The sequence below is a fragment of the Phalacrocorax carbo genome, chromosome 2, assembly GCF_963921805.1.
Source record: "Phalacrocorax carbo chromosome 2, bPhaCar2.1, whole genome shotgun sequence".
In the NCBI taxonomy this organism is placed as follows: domain Eukaryota; kingdom Metazoa; phylum Chordata; class Aves; order Suliformes; family Phalacrocoracidae; genus Phalacrocorax; species Phalacrocorax carbo.
In genome coordinates, this window is record NC_087514.1 from 71,610,243 (window position 1) to 71,635,812 (window position 25,570).

Sequence of the window (25,570 nt, forward strand, 5' to 3'; positions counted from 1 at the left end):
TTCCCAGTACAGGAATGCATCTAATCTATCTCTTAAATTTAAATATGGCATATGGAATGCTGTAGTACTTAAAAAGTTCAACCAATACTGAGTCAGACAGATGACAGAAAAAATATTCTGCCTACAAACTTGTATTCTTTTATATGCCAGCAGTGTAGGTAAAAACTCCAGTATACCCCATTGGCTTGTGGACTAGGGACCAAATTCCTTTCTGTGTATATTGGAATGGCTCAACCAGTTGACTTCAAATAACCCGTGCCATTTCATTCCAGAAAAGCATTTGCCCCAAGGGTCTTGCTAACACTTTTGATCATAAACACTAAAGGGGCAGTAATCCCCAAGCTCAAACGAATTAACACGCTAGGTTTCAATGGCTCAGAAGAAGCAAAAGCTGTTCAGTCTTCTGTGAAAAGAAGGCATTTGTCTGATAAATGAAAAAAAAAAGACAACCAATCACAGTGTTTTCAAAATAAGCGTGTATATGACAGTTCCAAAATACAAATTATTCACTCCTAAGCACAGACAAGGCTAAATATTATGGACGGCAGGTCACAGCAATGCTCTTCTGGAAGCTTCTCATAAGGAAGGCAAATGCTGCACTCTTTCAACTGACTCATATGGAAGCCTGCTGAAATCACTGAGACCATCCACCTCATTGTGAGATACACCTGTGCTTCCCAGTGCAAGACTAGAAATACAGCCAACCCCAACCCATCCTAAAAGGTAGCTGATACTACATTTATTTTTTGTAGCCATGAAATAATTATACCAAGAGACTTTCAAGAATAGGAAGAGCTGAGTAAGAAGGAACAACATAATACTGCTGTAGTCTTGGATTTGTTACACATATTTAAATATTATTCTGAAGCAGCAGTAATGACCAGCCATTACTTAGATTAGTCAGACCTGAAGAAAGCAGTTAGGAAATTTTGAGGGACCTCTGATCTAAATGGGAACTGCGATGGCAAGGAAAATGCCAGGCTGCCAATTAAAGGTCTGGTGATTGAACAGAGTAACAGGAACTTCTCATGCAGATTGCTAGATTTAAAACTAGCTATTATCACTCAAGGAAAAATCGCAAATGTGAACAAGTCCCTCCCTAAAGCAAACACACAATTGCTCAAAAAGCAGCAATATCATCCCCCCAAAAAACATTAAGAATGGCAGTACTGGAGTTCTGACTTCTTAGACCTTCCTGGAACAGCATGTTCTTGTTGGCTGCCTATCTTAAAACACTAGGCCAATAAACAAACAATAAAAAAAAAAAAAAAAGAAAGAAACAACAAAAAGGAAACAATAGCTGAAAAATATTAGGGCAATGAAAAACTTGCCCAAAAGGCAGAGACATACTACAGAGAGACAAAACAGAAGTCCTTTTCTACATAACCATTTCTCAAGAAAATCCATGCTTTTATGCTCTTTTATTCTGCTACAATTCTGTAAAGATCTCTTCTTCTCAGAAGTTTCTACTGTAACTGTTGCAGAGGATTAAAACAAAATGGCCCCAATATTTTCACTGAGACAAAGAATAAGGACATAATAACATTATACAATAGTATGGAGAATGTAAATTACAATACCTTCAAGACAGCGTAATAAAACTGTATTAAACAACGCTGTGAACTGTCAACAGGTGCATCTACAAGCCATGTTTAGATTAGAACAGCGAAGACTGCAACGTCTTTTTTCTGCTCAGTTTAACAGCTCTAGGTGAATTTAACATGGTGTGAATTCAAACTCCCAACCAGAAATAAAACCCAAGCTATTTCATCCTGCAACAGTCTGGAAAAGAACAGCAATTCTCATGTGAAGTAATTCTAAGAGGAATCTTCGTACTGTATGTTGGTAGATGAAGAAATCTTATTTCTTTAGGTGGGTTCTTGGCCAAAAGGAAGTTTGGACCACATACAAATTTATGTGTCTGAATATGAAAACCACCACCAGAAAATGCTCGGTCAGTGGCTGCTGAAGCTCCTTTCTCACACAGTCATCCCACAAACATCTCCACCTTGGCAACAAGGTGCTCATCTCAAATTCAGGAGCCCCTGTGACCCTGAAACAACATCTAAGCCCCAAAATCTTGAATCTGCTCAGCATACACCTAACAGACACAGGCAAATTTGTACTTCTTGGGAAACACCCTCATTTTCTAGGGTGCAGCTGGAAGAGGTGGTATCCTGTATTACACAAGCATATAGCTGGAGCACTCGCTTGGGTGTGAGAGATCTCATTTCCGGGTACGCCCCTCTCTGAGGTGGCATGGACACTCACTTTCCAGCAGAACTGCAAGCTGTTCTGGAAAACACGAGTGGGGAGTGGTCCACTAGTGCCACTACATCCCTGCCAGAGTGAGGTAAGTTGCAAGTTTCAGGCAGGTGGCAGAAAGCCTTGCGAGAGAGGATAGCACAGCCCAGTGGCTGGGCAACTTGGTGAGGCAGGGAAGATCCCTCGGTATCACACAAGCAATGAATTCCCACATATCTGGTGGGCTGCAAGGATCACCATGAAGCCTAATAAGTCCTTTTAAAAACCCCTGCTATGGGGACCTACCTCCAGAGAAGAGCCTGGACTCTGCACCCTGTAGGCACTGGGCTCTGCTCAGCCTTTCCTATGGGCTATTTCAAGCCAGTTTCTGCTGCGTTTGCAGGTTTCCACCCAATCCTGGCATGCACTACAGAGGGAGATTGTGTGTCCCAGCCCTATGTCTTTATTGAGCCTTCCCGGGACAGGCTACTGAAGACACCTGTTTCAGCCCTAAATATGACAGCAGAGAAGCACAGTGACTACATCCTGCCCTTTGTTCTTACACCTAAAGCATTTCTGGCCCAACACTGTAAATGCTTCACAATTCTCCCACCCACTGCAGTGGGAAGTGTATTGCATCTTCTATATTTTGATTTAACTCTCCTCTGTACCTTGCAGCTGAGGACAAAAATGTTGTCCTTGTGATAAATTTCCTTACCATAAGATTACAGACACTAACAACAATGAAGGAAAGAAAAAACACTAGAAAAAAAGAAGTGCATTACTTAGACAAAATAATGGAAACCATAAATCACTGCAGTGACAGGATTAAATGTGAAACCTTTAATTATACATTTAATCATTTACCAACTACTGATTTTCCCTGTAGTATTGTTCATGAAACTTCAATAAGATTTGAGTTTGAGCACAATTTTATTTTATATGTGAATTACAAAAGCAATACATATAGAAATGGTTTTAAGACTAAAAATAATATTAACTTTAATCTTCAACTATGTTGACACCTTTACTGAACACCTTTATTGTTCTCAGTCCTACTGGCCCTCACTTAATGGCATCACTGTGTCAATGCACGTCAAGCCCATCTCCATTGCACAGATATTATATAAAATAAAGTAGAACTAAGGGGGAAATAAGTGGAGGTTCAGAAAGTACACTGCTGTATTAAAACAAGAGAGTGTAATTACATTGTGAGGAAGACACTGTGTTATTTATGAAGTACGGACAAACCCGTGCCCGCGGGCTGTATCTGCTCTGCTGCCTTTTCCACAAGGGGGCAAGAAGCAGCTGCCAGAGCAAAAAAGTGACTCCCCAGCCCCTGAACATCTTTTCCTACAGCTCCCAGAGTCCAGCAGCAGAGAACAGGGCTGTGGTTGCTGTTGCCATCAGGTTCAGGGAATAGTCTCATTTCTGCAAAAATTCTGTGCACCAGCGTAATCTTTCAACACATGCAGAACAGTACTTACTGAAAACAAACAACAACAAAAAAAGCTAAAACAAAAAGCAAAAATAGCAAAATTCCCCTTCTTCTAACTGGAGAGTAAGGCAAAGTCCAGACAACTTTTGCTTACACAGATCCCCTCAAAGAATGTGCAGTAAGGAAAAGACTTTAACCAAAATCGGAACGTTGCTAGTATGCTAAGAAAAACAGCCTAAATTTTTTCTAAATACATCATCTAGTATCAATTGTAAAGGCACTATTATACTGCTAGATATTGCATTGCATATCAGAGAGCTGTTGGCAGGGAAGTACCTGTTGTTTGGAGCACCCTCCATTTTGTTCTATCGTGTTGCAGGCTCTGGCAAATTGCCTCAAGGTTCCTAGCTGGGCTAGGCTGTCACACAGCTAAAACCATGATTCAGCTGCTCTACATTTTCTTTAAAATAAAAATGTCCACTGGGCCTGGGTTGCAGGGAAGATGGGTTTGCTCTACTCATTCAGCTCATGCTTTTTGCCCAGGCACCGAAGACAGAAACAGACAGGGCCTTTCCAATGTTTAGGGTGCGGAAATGCAGTGGGGAGGCACACACTCAGAGGGACTTCCAGCCTTCCCAATGGAGCAGGGCAACATTTTCATCATGTCTTTTGTAGAGACACCAGCCAGAGGACTCCAAGGTCATCTTCAGGTTTTGTTTGGATTTTCTGTCATGTTAATCATCTGTTTTGATTTAGATCATCTTTTTGAAACATATTATCCTCTGTACATGGGACCCTTGAATCTGTGGGATTGGCTTGTTGGTAGTTGACAGACCCTCTGGCTCATTGCTATCAACTGGTGGAAATGCTCCAGACTCTGCTGCCATCTCTGCCTCTACCATTTTTTGGAACAGGCAAACCCAGAAAGAAAAGGGGATCATATAATTAGGTTCTGGCTATCACATAAGTTGACTACACATTTGCTGCTCAGCTAGGTAATTTGTTCCATTGCATTTTGTAAGCAAGAAAAAATTGCCTAGGGAAAACAGGGAACACAGGCCCAGATCTGTGGGAGTTGTAAGTACAGTCTGCACTGGGAAAATGAGTTTTCTTCCTTTCTTTCCTCTTTTGGATCTCTGTTTGAATCATGAGGAGTTTGGACTGATTCAGTAATAGTTAGATGTTTCTATTTCACCCACACAATTTGAAAAGGGCCTTAACAGTACCACATACATAAAAAATCCCATGACACAGCACTGTCTATTTTTTTAAATGCATGCTCAAGGCTTAACATGAAAATATAAGACGTGTCTGTCCTGGTACTTCTGAACACATGTAGGGCACCAGTGTCAGAGACCTGGAAACAGGAAACATTTTTATCATCTTTTTCGCAAAAATTACTGGAGAGGAAATTCCTGAGGCAACGCTTAGAGCAGGATCACTTGTTGCGTACCTGATAATGCAAGACTGAGATGCCGGGACATTTACTTACCCTGCCGGCGAGATGGTCTGTAGGTCTTTGGAGTTTTTCTGTCTTTCCTTTCTCTAGTCCACTCATGCATCAGGTCCCTTAGAGATAAGGGACAGCCAAAGGAATTTATGTTTCTTGCTCCGAATGTAAGATGGTTTCCTATGACAGAGAGGACATAGAGACCAAATGTGGCATATGAATGCACTGGAACAATCATTTCCGATGATACTATAATTCAAATAATTCCTACCTCCTGCCTTCACCAGTAGCCAATATTGAGAACTAAAAACCCCAAGAGATAGTTTCCAAATAAGCACTCTGGGGAGATCATTGCTTAGTAAGTTTCAGAATCTTTTACGCTGTCCTATTTAGTTGCAGAGCGATAACATGAGGAAAGTTTCCAGTGTTTTACTCTAGTATCTTATGGTAATCAATTCTACTAGCTAATTTTGCACATTTCAAATATGTTTTCCTTTCATCAGTGTTAAATGCATGAGTTTTTAAAGTTGCTGTCCCACTGTTCAGGCACTACAGCAATGACCATGATCCTTTCTGAAATATTCAATCCCATCATTCTACGCATGTTCTCTTCCCTGTACTCTCTCTAAACTATTTTTTCTACTCGCTTTTCACTCCAGAATGTCTTCCTTAAAGATTATTCATTGGTTTTGTGGGTTTTTTTGAACACCTATACACTTTTCCTCCTCAGGGATGAGCTGGTTAGACCTAAATATGTTTCAGAATCGTGACTGAGCACTTCTGTTTCCCTCTTTTCTTCCCTGTACCACCAAGGGAGCTATGAAACACCAGTTCAGAGTCAAGCATGATAATCATCTATGGCACTTTTCTGCTCCATTTCCTTCAGAAAATCGGTGCATCTGGTAGAGAAGTGGAAAAGGAGAATTCAGAACATACACACGAATCACATCCTCTATGACCACTGTGCTGACATGGGTCAAGTGGAGAAAAGCAAACATGCAAGCCCCCAAACATACGGCACTTAAGAACATTATTAAAAGCAGAAATGGGCAGATGTCTAGCTTTGAGGATTTCAGAGCTCCCCTGAATAATATTTCTGAATTGTCAACTGAATAGCCAAGAGACTGGAATAATTCAGAAAAAAAAAAAAGAAACCAATCAAGAATGGGTAATTATATTAATTGCCTCACAAAGCCTAAAATACAAAGGACTTTTACTAGGGGTAACTCTGGAGGTGAAATCACAAACTTCTCTTCACAGATTTTTCTATTAAAGGTCATGGGTATCAAAATCTATTGTTTCACTTTAGAGCAGTTATAAAGCTACTATAAATAAAGTCTCCTATATGGGCACCTTGTCATTGATTCCCGCTTCAGTGTAATCGGCACTGCAGACACAGGAAATTCTTAAAATAAACAGCAGTATTCTTTACTTACTGCACTTAAAATGGAGTCAGGACTTCTGTACTTTTATTTTAAGATATTCATTATAATTGCTTATTGAGCAAATTATTTTACTACAGTTTAAATGAACACAACTACTATATCAAAATACAGTGTAACTATGACAACAGTAACTCATAGTTTGCCACTCTTTACCACTAAGCAAATTAAGTAATTTTTTGATGAATTATTTCTTAATAATAAAAATGTTATAATTCCCAAGCAGCAGTGTTAGCATTTACTGTTCCTAGAACTAGTCGAATATCTTCTATGACAATTGCAAATACATCAATATATCTTTCTTAGATAAAAACAAGACCATACAACTGGAAAATACAATGCCCATTCTACTGAAGCTGCTAGAGAACTCATGATGCCTGTTCCAAAGTTCTGGCTAAAAAAAAAAGTCCAGAAAAAAAAGTCAAAATACTTAACAACTTCTAAACAAACAGTTCAAAAAAATCTGTAGTAAGTTTGCTCAAATACAAATGAAAAATCGTGCTAAAAAAGAAAACCTTTTGGAAATACAATGTTTTTATATCCTTCAGATTACATTGCTATATCTTGCTGAAAAAGATTTGGGGATGTGAAGATGGAAGGGTAGGAAGTAAGAAGGATGACCTGAAAAATCTAAACCCAACATTTGAATTAAATTTTTTGACAGCTCAAACTGAAATGTGTCTCCTGAAAACCTGGGCCCAGAAGAGTGAGCTCCTTGCTGAGGACAGCCTTCCCAATGCACAGAGATTTCCCAGCTCATCATGTAGAAAGTCTTGCAGGCACAGGGGAAGGGGCAGCATGGACAGACAGAGGATGAAGAGGCTGGGAGAGTTACTTGGGAGCAGTGCAGAACTTCCTTGTTCTGGCCTTCTTGGATGAAATTAGGGAAGCCAGACCTCGGTTGGACCTGAAACTGGTAAGGGATGTGAGGAGCAACCAGATGAGCTTCTAGGGGAACATTGACAGCAAAAGGAAGAGTGGAGAACTGGTAGCTGGGAGATGCTGATGAATCTCCACCCTTGTAGATACTCCAAACTCAAGTGAACAGGGCCCTGAGCAAAGTTATCTAAGTTAGTCTCACTTGGACTAGGACATTGTTGATGCCCTCCAGAAGTCTGTTCTAACCAACATGATTCTGTGATTCTGTGAAATACTTAATTTGCCAGGAGTTTTCCTCCCTATGAATAAATGAATGGTGAGAAAAAATCTGGGGAAAAAAAAACCTGAAAAAAATAAAAGTAACAATTTATCTCATATTTATCACTCTTTTGAAAGAAAAGATGCTGAATTCTAATAGAAAATACTGTGAATGGGGTAAAACCACTGCTAATAGTATTTTTATTTTTTATTTTCATTCTCTGTTACCTATATTTTTTAAGCCATTCACTTTGTTCTGCTTTTTTTTTCTTTTACTGAATTAATGCAGACCAATAAAAGAAGATTAACTGATGACTTAGTTCTCATCACTGTCTTGACTAATGCAGGTAAGCTCCAAGTCTAGGTAGGCGCTAGGACTGATTAGATCAGTTTGATAGGCAGCTTTCCCTGTGCCGCATACTGGCAGTTCACAAGTGACACTACAATAAGTGAGAATAGATGGAACACAGAGTTCTGGAGTCTAGACTTTCCAAAAGGGCTTACAGGGGCCTTTCGTTTCACCAGATATTTCTCTGGGCAAAAAGCTTCCTCTGTACCATGGGATGACACCACAGTGTAGGCACTATAATTTTTCCAGGTACATGCTCTGTCTGTTTCTCCCTCTTTGCCTCTTCATGTTTATCCAAGAAAAAGCATGAATTTAGCACCATACACTCTTCAAGCCTTCAAGCCTGAGTAAGCAGCTTAATTATTTAGACAAAATACCATTGATTTAAAAGTGCCTGAACAAATTAAATTCAGACTTGTCCACCTCATAGAGAAGGACAGCCAACCTTCTCAGGGAATTTCCAGTTGTTTTATTTACATTTCTTGTTCCTTTCTTTTATTTCAGGGGCATTTGATACAATACAACACAACACAACATCTGGCATTGCGTGCACACAGCTTCCTTTGAAATCAGAGGAGGCTTTGCTTAAGATGCAGACCTTCAGCTTCCTCTGAATTCAAGAGCAACATATGTGCACCCAAAGACAATATATGAATTAGGGAAGCTGACAAAAATGATAAAAAAAATAAAATGGCAGGCCCATTTAAATCTCCACTAAAATGAATGTGACTATATACATCTGTGAACGTGCTACCTATAAACATGAAGTAAATCTCACACACCGTCATTGTCGTCTTCTTAAACCATAAATTCAGGTTTTTCTAATGTAATTCCACAAGGTAATTTTCCAACAAGCTGTGCCTTTTTTTCTTCAGTCTTTCAAAGTGTAAGCATTTAGACAATGGACAAATATCTTCCCCAGTATTCACTTTTACCACATCAGGCATGCTACAAAATAGAGATGCTATATACTATATTTATTAAATGTAGGCAGGAAGCAACTTCCCAGGCTATAAATGGACCACATTACTCATTATGTTATTTGCTGTAATAGTTGAACACCAATGAGTTGCAGAACCAACAAATATCAAAAAATGGCTACCCAAAAAGCCCTAAAATTAAGTTCTTGAGAGATAATAACTAATGCTGCACACCCCTACTCTTTATGTTATGAACAATATGTACACTATATTTATGCAGAAGAAACCAGTATTTAAAACTCTTACATTTATCATAAAAATAGATTTTATTATAGAAAACAGTGCCTTCCCACAAGAGATTTACAACTGATTAAATAGGATGGCTTGTCCTAAAACACTTACATGATTGCATGCAAAGAAAACAGATGGTCTGTGTAACAGTAATTTGATTTCTTCCAGTAAACATTACTCATGATATAGAAAACGCTTATGTTGATCTCTTCCAGAATGATGTGTGCGCTTTGCATCTCTCTTTAAATGAAGCCTGTAATTCTGTTCAAGGAACAGCACAGCAGCTCTGGTTTCCCAACAAATCAAATAAAATCAGGTAGTCTAATGCATCATTCCTCACTTAAGAGCCTGACAACACAGAGATTGATTTTAACTTTTCACTCTCCCAAAAGTGCTTAACATAATGCCATGATCCTTTCTCATTTACTTCTTTTGTAATGCTTCTTCGCACCAAAAAAACCCCCTACCATTTCTTCTTTCATCTCTGCCTAAAGAGAAGTATCATAAGCCAAAATACAATGTCTTTTCTCTTCTGATTGGATCTAACATTCTTCTCCTTTATATGGCTGCAGGTGTATAAGAAGGGAAATAAGTCTCCATGTATCCACTTCAAATTCTGTTCTATCACCTGAGTCACACCAAGAAGGCTGCTCAGGGAAATTCAGCACCCAAATTTCCCTGAAATGACTTTACTCAAGCTTTATGCTCCCCAAACACTGGATGAAATGCCGTCTGCCTTTGTAAGGCAGACAACCCTCATGAGGTCATCTAATTCACTGAAGTCCTTGGGACCAAACTGTGGATGGGGACTCTGTTACTTGTTCCCACAGGATGACAGTCTGGGCTGATAAAGGATTCATATTGTCTTTTACAGATCTTTTGCATGGGGCGAGTAGAGGTGGATTTTCTCAAAGGTAAAAATTTAACCCCTAAGAGTGCACCCTTAAATCTAGCCCTAACTTTTACAGGGGCTTCACACAGGGGTATGTTCCATCATCTGCAAGTAATAACTTTCCTGCTGGGATGTAACCCTATCTGTCATTATCTTGTCTTGTTTGATTACTGTTGCTTCACCTGACTGGCTGGGACTTACCCCAGCCAGATGAAGTAAGGGCACAATCCTATTAAATGCCTGCTGGGAACACCCTAATCTGCCGCTCTTGTCAGTGGGAATTAAGGGTTCTCAGCACATTGTAACAGGTATTCAGACTCTTGAGAAATTGGACTCTTAATTAGATATTCCCCCATGGCATTGTGTGATTATTTAATGTTCTGTCAAGACGCCTCAGCAATCTCACAGGCCCTGAATTAACTATCCTAGAAGAGCTCTTTGCCAACTGCAATTCTGTGAAACCTTTGTCATGCTTGGCCATGGAAGCAAATTGCATTTCATGGAGCATATGAAATGATTTACCCAATGAATTGCCTGAATTATATATAACGCGAACTACTGGCCAGGCTTAAGATGTCCAGTTTTAAATAGTTGTTCTTTCTTTGTCCCTTTCCTAATCCCTCGCATGTGCCCTCCCCTCCACCCTTCCATGCACACTTTTTATCGTCCCACTTGCTGGCAGAGCACAGCAGCAGCAGCAGTCCCTTGTGGCAATGTGGGATGATTCATCACGCAGTCTACATGAGGCAGATTAATACTGCCAGAGCAGTCCCTTATTATAAATTTCCCTTTCTCCTGTCTGGCTCATCTGCATTATAATATTTGTTACTCACGCATAGATTTCCAACTCAAGCCTATCCATCCAGGGGCTGCTAAAGTTTTTTAATCTATACTGAAAACTTTAACAAAACCCCAACAGAGTAAATATTTCTGCCTTGCAGCTGATGCCATATTATCAAACGCATTAATAATAGCTACAATAGCATGAAAAATAAAGTGTAAATAAACAGAAGAGTGCTGAATTACATAGTATATCACATAACAAATGCACACAACGAATGGTCATCTTTTTATCATTCCCTATGCATAACAGCTTTAGGCATTATCGCCTCGGGGAAAAGGGCATAGCATCAAATGTTTTCCACAGCATTTTAGCAACAATGCCTTTCTGAGTACTAAACCCTGTCTCAAGTGTGCAAATTTATGGTGCTTAGCAATCAATACTGATCTCCCCTCCACTTTGTAGAAATGGAAGCTAGAGAAGGAGTATTTGGACCGCCTACCCTAACTCCTATGACACCCAAATACCCACGCCAGATGCAAGGACTATAGGCAGAGTGTATCAGCTATAGGTAACTGAAACGTGTGCTGCAGCTAAAGTATAAAAAAGACTATGACTGTCACAAAAGAGGCATTACAATAGACTTCAAAGGTTGTATTTTTAGGAAAAGCTTTATTAAACTTTGAACTTCTCCATCCCTGCTGGGCCACTGTGAAGAAATTGCAACACTTGCATGCTCTCCATTAAGGCTTGTAGTTACCATGTTTGCAACTGCTTTTCAAAGGGCGTACTCAACTCTGCTTATCTGTGGTCACAATTTCTACTAAGTCCAACTCAAAGAATTCACAGCCATGGAGTCTCTCCCAGCCCCCTCCCTGCCCTCCTACCCAGCCAAGACTCTTGCTTTACCTACTTATATTTTAGGGAGGCTTTTTTCATTCTTCTATTGCTAACAACATTTCCATCAACTACATTTTTTTTATGAGCCTTCAACAGAACCTTAAAATGTGTCTCACAAGCATCATCAAATCCACTTCCACAACGAGGAATCTAACTTCAGATAAATCATTCTACCAACTAGTTTGAACTACAAAAAAACAGCTCCTTGAGTGCTTTATGCATTCTGGCAAGCATCTGCTTTGCCAGGAGTGGATTAAATAACACTACTTCTATTATTCTAATACTGTGGAAGATCATATAAAATATTTATATTGTGAACTGCAGGCAAAATGCCTGTCGTAAATTATGTTTCAGAAGCTCAGCAAGATCTTATATTGATAGAAAAATACCTCAGTTTAAATAATTGGGCAATTTTAGTTATTCCTTATTCTATGAATCTCATGTTATTTTGCTGTTTCCCCCTTGGAAACGTGATCTATTTTAGTAAGTACTATTTTCTGTGTTCAAAGTTTTCCTGTGTACTAGTACGAACACCGCACCCACATTACACTGAAGAACAGGGCCAGCATAGAGGTAACTATAAAAAAAATCCAAATGCTGTCCATGCAGATCAGTGTTCTGCCTGGGTTTCTTCATTGCATTATAGAGGGCATCAGACATTTTTTTTAGTACATAGCTATAGAGAATTTTGCTTAAATGCTCAATTTTCAGCTGCCTTCCAAATTTGCAAAGAGTTTGCACACGCAGTTATTTGCAAGCTAAGACTGTATGCACAAAACCCTATCGATGTGGTAAGTTGGCACCAATCTGCACGTGCAAGAACAATGTTTACACAAATTGAATATTCTCTCCCCCCAGCATCGTATTCATGAATTTATTGGGGTTTCTCCAGTTCACTATGTGGATGTGCATGACTGCTTTAGGATCACAAGCCCATTCTCACAGAAGTCACTTGTTTCAGCAGGTTCCACTGTAGAGGGTGTTTTTCTTAAAACATGGCAAAACACTATGTTTTTCCCACATTTCACAACTATCCAGTGCAGGATGGTTGGCATTAGATTCTGCAACCAGCTAAATGCAGTGTATGTATGCATGTGTTGTTTTGTGCAGCCCCAGGACAACATGGCATGAGGAAGAAGGACATGAGCCATTCCTCTGCAGAATTTTCCCTGGGTAGCAGCTTTTTCAGTCAGTCTGGAGCAAGGACAGCTCACTGAATCTGCACTTTGTCTAACCCTGATGATGCTTTGCCGGGTATCATCAGCCAGGAGAGGAGTGAGGACAGGCAGAGGCAACGCAAAGTGAAACACAACAGAGAGTGCACTGCGCCTTCCCCTCTGTTGGCATAAAGCATCAAAAGCAACCCCGCTGCAGCTCCCATGCAGGCTTTCACATGCTATGGCAGGCAAGCTTTTTAAAGGTGGATACCTCAGTTAACAGCTGAAGTCAGCTGTCAAGCCATCCAAGCTAATGGCACATTTAGTGGCCTTGAAAAATCTTCTCTGCAGACTGTCGCGCACAGTTCTGTCTACACTCAGATTCAGAGACTACTCTAGGTTGCCCTTGCTCAGCCCAGGACCCATTGCACACAATTTCCCTGACAAAAACGGCTGCACAGTTCTGTTGATACATGAGGTTCACCTCCTCAAGTGAATGAACATGCCTTGCCCTCCAGCCTTACTCCTGTTAGTGAGGGCAGGCATGGGCAAGGGCAGCAGGACGAAGGGAAGCAGCAGGAGATGAAGGGCAGGTTTTCCTTGACTGTCTCACTCTTGTCAATTCTGCCTCAGTTCCAGCACTGCCACTTGGCAAGGACGGAGATGGGGCAGCCAGGCCCATCCTTTCCAATGAGAAACTCTGCCGGCTTTTCCTGATCCCTCCCCGCCGCATGGGTCGGCTCCTTTATTTTGTAAGCACCTCCCACTGCAATGTCCTCCAGCACTCTATCTCCTATTTCCCCAAGGGCTCCTTTCCCCTTGCCCAACAGGAGTGCCCTCAGAGCAGCTCCAAACCCTTTGGTTGCCAACCCCTTCTGCCCAGGCTGCAGCAGGGTCATGGCAGCCACTGAGATCCAGCGCAGCCAGAGGAGTAACTGGTTTGTCCATTCATCCTTTCTGGGCTGGAAAAAGGACTGATTTACCCAGTACTCTCAACTTCAGTAGATCCAAAAGCATAAAGTTAATCCCACCCAAAATCAGGTTCACCTCCCAGGAAAAAAAAAAACACAAACCTAATCATGTTATTGTAGCCTGTCTTGTGGCTTTTTAACTTCTCCCCCTTCAGCCACAGTATGCAAAGCTGCAATAACTTCAGACTGAAAAGTCAGCCTTGAATGCATTTAAAATGTGCACATTTCCTTTGCTGTTTATGCAGACACCATGCTGACTCTCTGCTCACACCTATAAGAAAACCTATGCGTTTCCCCTCACTGGACTGATTTCTTCCCACTTTCTCAACCTGACCCTCATGCTGACCCTCATGCTCCTGCACTCCCACCAGTCTTTTTCTCCTTTTACTGGCCCTAGTAGAGCAAAACAGTAAAAACACAGCTAGAAAAGTGAACAATGAACATCTATAACCTAGTGAGCACTCATCCCATGTATTAGGTTTTCAAATGATTTTTCAATAGAGATTTATCGGTTGCCTTGCTAGTGGATAGTAAAGCACTCAGCCAAACAGCACCTTCTCTACCTTACTACTTTAAAGATACTTACAATTCTTAAATAAACCAGAAACAATTTTCAGTCATTCAAAGTATGTAGAACAGTTTTGCCTTGCTTTCTTTTTCGCAGTTACCACCAACTATAAAAATAAAGAAATTATCAAATAAATTTTGTTTATTGCTCAATAAATACACTTAATAATAGACTGCTTAGTAAATGGTTTTCATTAAAGGAAACAACATGACAACAGAATTATCCAAGTACCTAAAATAATTTCTTTCAGGCTTGTTCCATGCCTGGGACCCTAAAAGCACTTCCACAAATCTGTTTCTTTGCTACCTCCTTGGACATGACCCCAGGAGCAACAGAAATCACTCGGCCCTGCTGAAGCTGTCACATCTTGCCCTATAGCAAAACAGAAGAGCACCTCACATTATCAAGAGAACCCTTCCCAATATTCCTGTAGAAATATCAAGGTGTTTGATTTTCACTTCTATTTTAATCCAGACTCAACTTCCCTCACTGTGTAGAAGTAACCTTAGCATTAGACACACTGTTGACTATTTCAGGCTGTCTACCCCACACAGTGAGCATCTAAGGATATGGCTGAAACGTCCACAAGGCTGCAGCCTACGTAAGAACTGCATTTAGCCTAAAATTTCAAGTAGATTCCAGTAGTCTGGTATTGGGGAAGGGAAATACTTCAATAATCTGCGAGGGTCCAGTCCCACAACAGGATTGCACTCAGATATGAAGCCGAGCTGTTTGTTTTATATTTAAACAGCCTTGCTCATAAATAATATGCTCTGCAAAGTAAGGAGGCAGATAAGACTTCAAGTCAAGCCAGGCATTCAGTTACTTAGCAGTATGTCCCAAGGTGACAAGAAGGATTGAATTTTTGCATCCTCTCTTTTGGAGACCTGGTCAATACATACAAAGAAGCAAATACGGACCAACCATTTGAGTCAGAACTGCCGTGTCAGACACAAAGAGAAAACCTATTTTGCTTTGAATTTCCCTGCCCTAAGAACTTCTGTGACAACACATTGTCAGCAAGTAGGATCCTATTGATGCAATCCTCTTCCCCCAGGCAAAATAAGAACCAGGTTCCCAAATACTGATTTTAATATTAAAACAGGTTCAGAGAGAGTCTTTTTCAGGTTCACACTGGAAGTCTTGCTTGGCTTTATGGCTTGTCACAGCTGACATGATTCTTAATCAGAGCTCCTTTAAAAACACAGTGAATAGATAATAATATCTGGAAAACTAGGACATTAAAACTTTGATTCATGTAGCACATTGCTCTAGTCTTATCATACATTATGCATAGCTGTACTATATTTTGAAGGAAACTGCTGTGACGTGTTTTCAGTGGGAGATATACATATGACTACAGAGTCTACAGCATATCAGAAAACAGGATTCTGATGTCTGTAAGGCATTCAGAAAATTAAGCAAAACTGCAATACAGGAACTCTTTGCCCCAAACCAGAAGTATTTTGGACTGATAATGAAACACTTGGATTCCATATTACCACCGATGTATCTCATGGGAGATATAGTTTAGGTGCCTCAGCAGCCCAGTGTCAAGGATATTTAGTTTTCCTAAAAGTCCAGGTTGCCATGTGAAGACTATGCTATTGGAAATATTCAAACTCCAGTGGGTATACAGTAAGGACCCATAGCTGCCTACTTTTATCATGTTAGTTTTGCTTTTTAAAGCAATGGTAATTATTGACAAATTGGTATTGACTGATCTCTTTAACTGTTATGTAGATAAATTTTCATCTTTATCATTTACTTGACAGTGCAAACACCATATCCCCACTTTAATGACGTGACTGACTTTAAAGATTCACAAATTCATTACGACGGTACATATCAAGGTTAAAAGAGGGAGAATTCCCTTATCAGTATGAAGGACTCGTACAGTTTGCAACAATCCTAGATGAAATTACCCTTTTGTCTTTCAATAAGCAGAAATCTCCTGCAGTGGCAAATGTTCCTAATGCACTCTTTCATCTTGGCAATAATCTGAAAAGCATCTAATTTAATTAAAGCTTTAGGACAAAATCATCTCTCCTTTAACAATTAAATATTTATGTTAACACACACATCACTTAATTGGCATAACATATCAAAGGGTATTAATTTATTGTACAGGGTGTAATGACTGAAAAAAAAAGCCTAGCACAGGTTTAAAAGTCTTTTCTGTGTTAAACACTAAATAAGAAATTGCAGAGAAAGGGCATCAAAGATACAATAATAAGCGAGAATTAAGACAACTGAGATTTTAATGATCATTAGCTCTATGCTACCACTATGCTAACTGCTGGCACCACAAGCTGTATGACAAGTCACCAGAAATGCTGTGTTCACAGAAGCCACATTAACTAATGCTGGAATTGAGAGAAAGAACAGGAGCAGAGATTAGAGAGATCCTAGACTCAACAGTAAGTCTGTGTATTCTTGGTCATTAATCACCGCTGCACACTTGATTCCAGGGCTGTGCCAAAGAAGCTATAAGTAGCATAGCACTATCTGTGTCAACATGAACTGTATAACGAAACAATATCTACAGCCTACATTATCTCGACAAAGATCAAAAGAATGTATCACATTTTATTCAATTATCTGGCAGAGAGAGACAGAATTTAAATATGTGAAAGACACACTAATTGGAAACATCCTTTCCAGGCTTTTTTTCTGCCTTTTTCCTAGGGAATTAGAATATATCTGTGAAGGGGAGGAGGTGAGAATTTGTCTGAATAGTTGCTAAAATTAACTTAAATGTGCAGTTACAGGCCATCTCTTCAGCTAACAAGCGCTTACTGATACCATTCTATTTAGTAAGAAGCTGACTTCTACACTAACAAGTAGCTCAGTGGGGAACTTTCAAGAAACTTCATGGGGGAAAAATCAGAAATTAACCTCTTATATACTACTTTTTGAGGTCTTACAGGCTCTGCTTTTAAAGCCACATTTTTTTATTTCTCTAATGAAGATCAGAAAAGAAACCCAAAAATTAACAGGCATAGACATTCAGTACCAATTCAAGGGACTAGTTCTGGTGTAGATATGTGTGATTACCATGTCATACAGCCATTTGAAAGTGTAAAAGCTGCTCATTGAAGTTGCAAATATTAACAAATAAAGCCTGTTTAAGCTAGAGTGTTAAAACACTTTAAGTTGGCATGACCAGATGCTGATACTAAATGTAGTCCTGGATCTCTCTGTTAATGTTGCTGCCTTTGTAGGTTTAACCCAGGCCAGTTCCTTCCAGAAACACTTGTGGCAGCATCAGAGAGGACACAGGCAAGGGAATAAAGCAGTGGGGTGGAAGGAGGAGGGGATCTCTTCCTTCAGTAGCAGTACAAGTTTAAAGTGCTTGATATCATCTCCACGCTCTTTCCTAAAAGCAGAAAAGGATGCACGAGGGAGAGAATACTTTAACCCCCAACCAGAAAGACTCTTCATTCTACATCCCAGAACTAGCTGGGAACTAGTCTGTGGACTCTCCCCAGCATTTATTTTAAAAATTATGTCAATATCTAGTCTTCATCTCAAACTTCAGCTTTTCTAAACAGAAAAGCTTGCTCCTTATACGTAACCTGATAACTACAACACTTACAAACACTCGTATAGGAGCAACTGCTTATGAATCTTCCCAACACAGTTCTATGCACGTTCATTTAGCTATTTGCAATGAACTTTCTCACAATTATTACCTTCAAAATAAGTTACGTGCTATTCATCAGTTTTCTAGGGAGATGTTCTGCAGTTAAGAACAACATTTGGTTCTCTGAGGGCCCTTAGAAACAAAAGGAAATTTCAATCTGAGATGGATTGAGCAGTTGATGAAGATTGTCTTCAGAAGTGTAACATGAAATGGCTGTACTAGATCACAACATAGAGTCCAGTACTCTACCTTTGACAATAGCTAACAACAGATACTCACGGTGAAAAAAAAAATTAAGAATGTCAAGTAAAGAAATTTTAGTAATCGTTCTGTTTGGGACTTTCTGAGCCCAGACTGTTTTGTCCTTAATTAGCCTTGAGAGATTACTTTTAAATATATTTTTCAAAATTATATTGAAATCATACATGCTTTCAGCATCTAAAACAGGGTAGAAAGAAAAGTATTTCCTTATGTTTTAAAAATTCTGCAACTTCTTTTGATGACTTCTGTTTCTTGTGTTGTGAGAAATACCAAACACTTGTATTTGTTTAACATTACCATTTCATATTTAACCATAGCCCACCTCAGTTGCCTCTTTTCAAAGCTAAAAAACTAGACAATAAAATAATAGATGATATTCAGTATTGATAAGTTCAAAGGAATGTATATGGAGAAGAAAATGCCCTCTTACTATTCAAATATACTGCTGGGTCTGAATTAGCTAGTGCTGTTGAGGTAACAGATCTCAGAATCACCATGGACAGTTTTGAGAAAACATCCAGTCAGCTGCAGTGATGGTCAAAAAGGCAAATATAGCATTACTGATAATCAGCAAAGGAACAGAGAACAAAACAGAAAACAAATAATAACATTTAATAATAAACAATAGCCAATAATAATAATAATAATATAGTATTAGCATAATTTATCTAAATTAATGGTAAAATTATTATTATCATTAACATTGTTATTATTATTTGCTATTATTATGGTATTGTGCAAAACTAGCATGGGTCCACACCTTTGCTGATTCACAGAGTTCTGGTCCACACTCCGAGAAAGAACAGAATAAAACACCACAAGGTATATATTATACACTACACCACACAGAGACCTCAATAAGCTGGAAGACTGGGCCAGCATGAATTGAATGAGGTTTAGCAAAGATAATTGTAACGTTCTGCTTCTGGGGTGGAATAATCCCGAGCAGCTGTGCAGGCCAGGGACTGACTGATTTGGGTGTACCTCCTTGCAGCAAAGAAACCGACCTGGGGCCTTGACTGCATCAGCCAAAGTAAAACCAACAGATGAAATACTGTCAGTGTTACATTTGGCATTTGTTAGGTCACACTTGGAATAGTGAGTCCAGTTTTGGACGCCCAATTCAAAAGAGACATTGAAATATTGCAGGTGGCCCATTGAAGGGCCACCAAGTTGATTAGAGGGTTGGAGAATTTGATGCCTGTTGAAAGGTCAAAGGAATTCAGTTTGCTCAACCTAAAGAAGAGAATGGGCAGAGGGGAGTCTAATCACATTCTCTCAATACCTACAAGGTAGTTATAGAGAAGATGGAGGTGACAGGACAAGAAGCAATGGTCATCAGTTACTTCATCGGTCTATGTGAAAAAGTTCTTCACTGTGAGAGCAACCAAACACTGGAACCGGTCATCCAGACAAGTGGTGGAATCTCCGTTGCTGGAAATTATTCAGGACTTGTTTTGTTGGGCCAATGGGTAACCTAATCCGAACCCCTGCTGTCAGCTGTAGGTGGGCTCAGATGATCTCTAAAGGTCCTTTCCAATCTCGGCTTTTCCCTGCTTCTACACGGGAGGGCAGCAGGCACAATGAATTTTCTGAAACAGCTTCCACAGCGGGCAAGAAGCAGCAGCCTAGCACTCTTTAACAATGAAAAAGAAATGCCAGAGACAGAAAGGGGGAAAAGAGAGGTTTACAGAACCATGAAAGACCCAGAACAGGTAAGTATGGAAGAGGTTGGGTTTTTTTCACAATACAGGAAGGAGGGGATATAAAATGAAATTTTCAAAGGGAAGACTTGAAAGAAACCAAAGCACTTTTACCAACACAACAAAACAAAACTGACCTGTGAAACTTACTGGCTTATATTTTCTGTGTATCAAAAGAATAAAGGGAATCAAAAGGACAAGCTGAAACGAGTCCATCAAGGACTGTTAACAGAAGAGATGCAGAAACAAACTTTGCACAGGAAGTCATCAAGTACTGAGCTGACCAAACATGGGAGAGTATACCATGGCAAGGATCACAGTATGTACTCATGCCTATTCTGCAAGGATTTTCCATATTTGGAAAACTAGAGTTCATGGGAGAATGTTTTACCTAAAAAACTCTCAACAAAAACAAATTCTGATGCCTTTACTGCCATGTGTGAATCAGGAAGACATTCACTGGCTCAGTGGTATATCCCATCCTTTTCTTTTTCTTTCTTTTTTCTTTTTTTAAGATTTCCACTCGTAAAGCTTAATTCTTTCCCCAAGGACAAAACTAAATCCTGCAAAATATACCAAATTCCTGAGCTTTTGGATAGCTGGCTACATAACAACCAACATTTGGCCTATTTTTCTTTTTTAACTGATGCTGGGAGCACTGAGATGGAAGAAGGATCATGCATATGATTATAGCAACAGTGGGAATTCTCCTGGCTTTACAAATGAGAACCATGGCTTACCACAGGGAAGCCACAGAACGCCTTAAGGCCTCAACTGTAGCAGACTGTCTAAACCTGCTGTGCAGCAGGATTTGTTTCTTAAAATTCACAATTTACATCTTTTTGCCAGAAGGGAGGTTGCACATTCTCCTCTTGAAAAAAGAAAGAAGAAGTGTAGATTTTGTTAGTAGCCTTTGGTAAGCATTTATTTCTTTTTTTCTAACTGAAAGGTTCCAAAGGAAACCTGATTCATTTAAAAGTGAAAGATGAGCTCGCATGCGTTTTATTGGTAGCATTCTCAGAGCATGATGCTGCAATACTGCATCACAGCAGAGCTCTGCTTAGTTCATTTTCCCTGTCATACAAACTCAGAGATAGCTAAGGGTAGTTAAATTGCCCAGCTATACCAAGAGGGGTACAGGACAGGAATAGCCATAGTATATATCTCTATTGGGATCAATGTCAGAACGCTGTCTGGTTTCAATTCAGCCATAATTTCCGACTCAAGTGTTTAAATGGACTAATGCAGGGTAGACATGCTGATATCATAATTTTTCTAGGTTTTTACACATTACTAACATTAGAGGACTGAGCACTAAAATTCTTACTTCTTTAAACAAAATCTTTTTCTAATAGAGCCAAATTTCACTGCTGCTTTTCGCTGTGATCAAGTATCAAAACCAAACGGCGGTATCCTAGGATGATACATGTTTTTGAGCTATATTCACAGGCATCTTGGCCCACCGTATTACATCCATTCTATCAAAATATTGATAAGAAATTAAAACATCCAGATTTGAGTCACTTACAGCACATGGCTCAAATAGTCACGTCACAAAATAAACAGCAGAGCATTAAATTTCTTTCTGCTTTGCTTTTCAAAATATCTTCAAAAACCAGAGGTAAGTCAGTGGGCCTGTTCATATACAAATATCTCATTTATCAAATCCATTGTTAAGTATGCAGATTCATGAAAGGATTCAATTCTGTTTATATAAAAATCTCTGTATATTCAATGACAAAGAAACAAAATTTTCTTTTGCAGATGGTGGTAAGCAATTGTCCAAAAGTGCTGAAATCTGCTTTATTCCCAGCCACTACATTAATTTCTTATTGTGGTGATTTGCAAACTGTAATTTACCAATTTGTTTTGATTTGTGACAGTCAGTTGTGTTCTTCAGGAGTCACATTCTCTGGGTTGCCTTGGTTTCACCATAGAAAGGATACATTTATGTTTTCTGGTATGTTTGGACAGATTAGAAGGCCAAGGAACTGGAACAAGAATACCCAGAAGATTATTTGTATTTTAAATACAAAGGAAAAAAGAAAGCCATCCAACCCCACCCACTTGAACAGCAATGTTTATCTGGTGAGACTTAACGAGAAAGTAGCAAATTTCAAGTTACATGTACTACTGTGAAAGATTTGTGTGGGGTGATAGATTTCACAGAGTTTACAAGATTAAAAAAAAAGTCTAGGAGATAAAACCTTAGACTCAGTATATTAAATGACATTAATTGAACGCATGCACTGTTTTAAGATGTTCCTCTCATTCATCAGAAAAAGCAAATAAAACTATGAGGCAATGCTAGAACCCACAGCAAAATATATTCTTTACACCAGTGAAAAGAACAATTTGTTTCAAGTAAAATCAGGATCCATTTAAATGGATCACAAGTTACTCTTTAAATGCTGCTTTTTTTCCAGAATAAATAAACCAGATTATCATAATTCTAATTGAATTCCAAATATCTTTGGCCCCATTTTGTTGCTGTTTGGAATACATTCAACAAAATGAAAATGGTTTGTTGATCTGTTCCATTGAGACGATGAGCTATTATAAGCAGATAATCAATGACTTTCAGATATGGTGTCAGCTTCTTAAACACAAACAGAAGATCAAACTTTGGAGAAGAACAGAACTGATGTCATTATCCTGTGACCCTAATGGAAGTTGATTTTTCAATCACTATCAATATAAAAAATACGAAATAAAACTACAGAGTGTTCTATAGCTACTGCATTTAAAATACCCCAAGGTGCCTCTTTTTATCGAAAGACTTTTAAAATCCATCTACATGGCAGTAATGGAGGCATGCAGAAATTAATCACTACTTAAGTTTTTTAAATGGAAGGCCTAGAGGGTGAAAACCTGACTCCTTCACTGACATAAACCCTACGTATGTATTAGCAAGTGGCATCCGCAAAATTCAAAAGCTACAGAATGTTACAGTCTTTCATAATTTTCTCCCAGGCTGGCAATCTGCGCAAAACACAAGCACTAATGAGTCAGCAGTTCATTTGCATGTTACCCCAGAAGATGAGAAAATTGTTATTTTTATTTGGGTTTAGGGTTGTTTTTTAAGGAGACTAAAAAGGGAAAATTATAATCAGGCTTGATTACTCTAAAACAACAAGTACATTCAGATCATACATACATCAGCTTATCAGACCTGAAAAGAAAGCATATAAAAATGTATGCATCGTTAATGTGCAAGATTTCTAGGCACTTTACTTCCACAAACCACCTAGACACTACGTTTTGAAGGATTTCTATATTCACAATTGCAATATCACGTTGATCAAAATCTGATCTGTGAAAGTTAAAAGTCCTAGCACATCGGTTAGGTCTAGTCCCTTATCCAATGTAACTGGAGGAGCTAATCTCTTTTTAGGACAGGTCCTACCTGCACATGCACAGAAACCGACAGTATCTAAACTTCAACTGCAAACCAGCCTGTTTGTAACTCAGTATCCTCACATTTCTTATGGGATTTCAGGTTACTCTACAGGTTTTCAAACCTGATAAGGTCAATCCCTCACTACATCCGTAAATCAGAGGAACAGATGAAGTAAATAGCCTGAGTGGGAACACACTTAACTTCCCCAGTTCCTGAGCTGGTTCCTTGCAGTTTCTGGCACAATCTAATCCAGCCTTGCTGCAAAGCAAGAAATAAATGAAATAAAGTGATGGCACACTGACCAGGAATGCAACATTTCTCCAAATCTGGAAGAGAAAATAGCTCAATTCCCCAGATCTCCCAGGCCAGAAACCATCAACTGTTTGAATGTTTGAATGTGCTTTTTCTTCAACACTTGCTTTCTCTGGTAACCTGAGGTTGAAATAAGATAACAGGCGAACCTGGTCACAGCTATCAAAAATCATGACTGGATTTAGACTAATGCATGAGATATTAATAAATATTTCTGGTCAGATTTTCCTGCCTGCCAGCACTCATTGTGTTTTCAGACCACACAGTATTGCTATATTCCAGTTACAAACATATTTTTGGTTACCAACCCTTATATCAGATAAGACAGTACCATGGAGCATAACCCCCTGCTTTTCCTGACTCCAAATCACATCATTTCATGCTCTCTAAGCCAACACCTGTCTTACCTCAAATTCAGTTCTACCTTTCTTCCATGGGCTGAGGTTATTCCCTCCTCCTAGAAGCGAGGGAAAGAAACACAGGAGAAATGTTCCTCTTTTTCCCTTTCTGCATTAAGGGACAGAAAGAAGAGCAGGATACAGGCTACCCTCTGGCCCCAGGATGTGGGAAATCACAGCAGAGCAGTGGTAGGCTAAACACAGCTTTCAGCTTTCCTTCCCTTCCCTCTCAATATGTTTTTCTGCTCCAGGGTAGAAGAATACCTGTCAACAGGAATTAGCTAGGTGACTTTAAATACTGTACTGTAACCCTATTTAGCAGTAATTCTGATCTCTTCTTCCAAGAGAAGAGGTGATCCTCATCAGTGTTAACAACTACACCATGCTGATTTACATGCTAAAGCCGGTGAGCTCCTGCTTGCCAGACAGAGACCACCAGGTCCTACCTTCTCACTTGCAGATTCAGTTCACAAGTTGGCTAACAAGCTCTCCTCTTTGTCTGTTGGCAGTTTTTCAATAACACTTGGAATTATTTTAATTCTAGATTAGGCAGTCATCACACTTGCCTTTTAGAAAAAAATGTTTTAATACAACCCAATCTATAGAAAACAGCTTGGTTAACTAATTTTATTAAAACCATCTTGTCCCAAGCACCTCACACTCTGATGAGAGGTCCTCTTTTATATTAATGAGGAAGAGGAAAAGAAGGCTTTGTCTTCTTTGAAGACATTTGTGAGTAGAGTTACTTTCCTACAGAGAGAGAAACAAGCAACACACTGAACAAGGAGACCTGCTTCTGAAAAGGTTACTGCCTGCATCACCTTTCTCTGTCCTAAAACTAGCTAAAGAAAGAGCCAGTGCCAACACTGAAAGATTAATTAGTCTTTGAAAGAAAAAAAATGGACTGTCTGAAGCTGAATGCAATGGTGGACCAAAAAAAATTGACTGAAAACAACTGACTGCCCTGCAGACATTGATGCAAAAATGTGAAACATGATAAAGGTGGAACTGTGTGTTTTTCAACATTATGTGCCCACTGGCCAAACTCTTTCTGTTGAACTACATTAAAGTTGATGAGATGGATCAAATAAGAAGAAGTAGAGTTTGGCCATAATATTCCATTCCAAAATGGAGAAAAGGAACACCACTTATCATTTATATTTCCAAAGCCAATAACCATAACTTGACTCAACAGAATATTCAGGATTATGCTTCTAAGAGCTGAACGCTAAAAATCTGAGTGTCCTGAAACTGCCTCAAACTGCATGTGAATTCTTACTGAGCTAAAACCTCACTGAGGTTTCAAGATG

At 39.3% G+C, this 25,570-nt stretch overlaps 1 protein-coding gene across 2 annotated transcripts in view; it reads right to left on the reverse strand.

Annotated features, from left to right (window-relative positions):
• The window catches only part of LOC104050949 (poly(rC)-binding protein 3), a 512,398-nt gene that overhangs the window by 402,793 nt on the left and 84,035 nt on the right, over positions 1–25,570 (reverse strand). For both annotated transcript variants that reach the window (XM_064443230.1, XM_064443231.1), the window contains exon 2: positions 5,175–5,312. The gene's annotated coding sequence lies outside the window, so the exon portion shown is untranslated. The remainder of the gene's footprint in view (positions 1–5,174; positions 5,313–25,570) is intronic.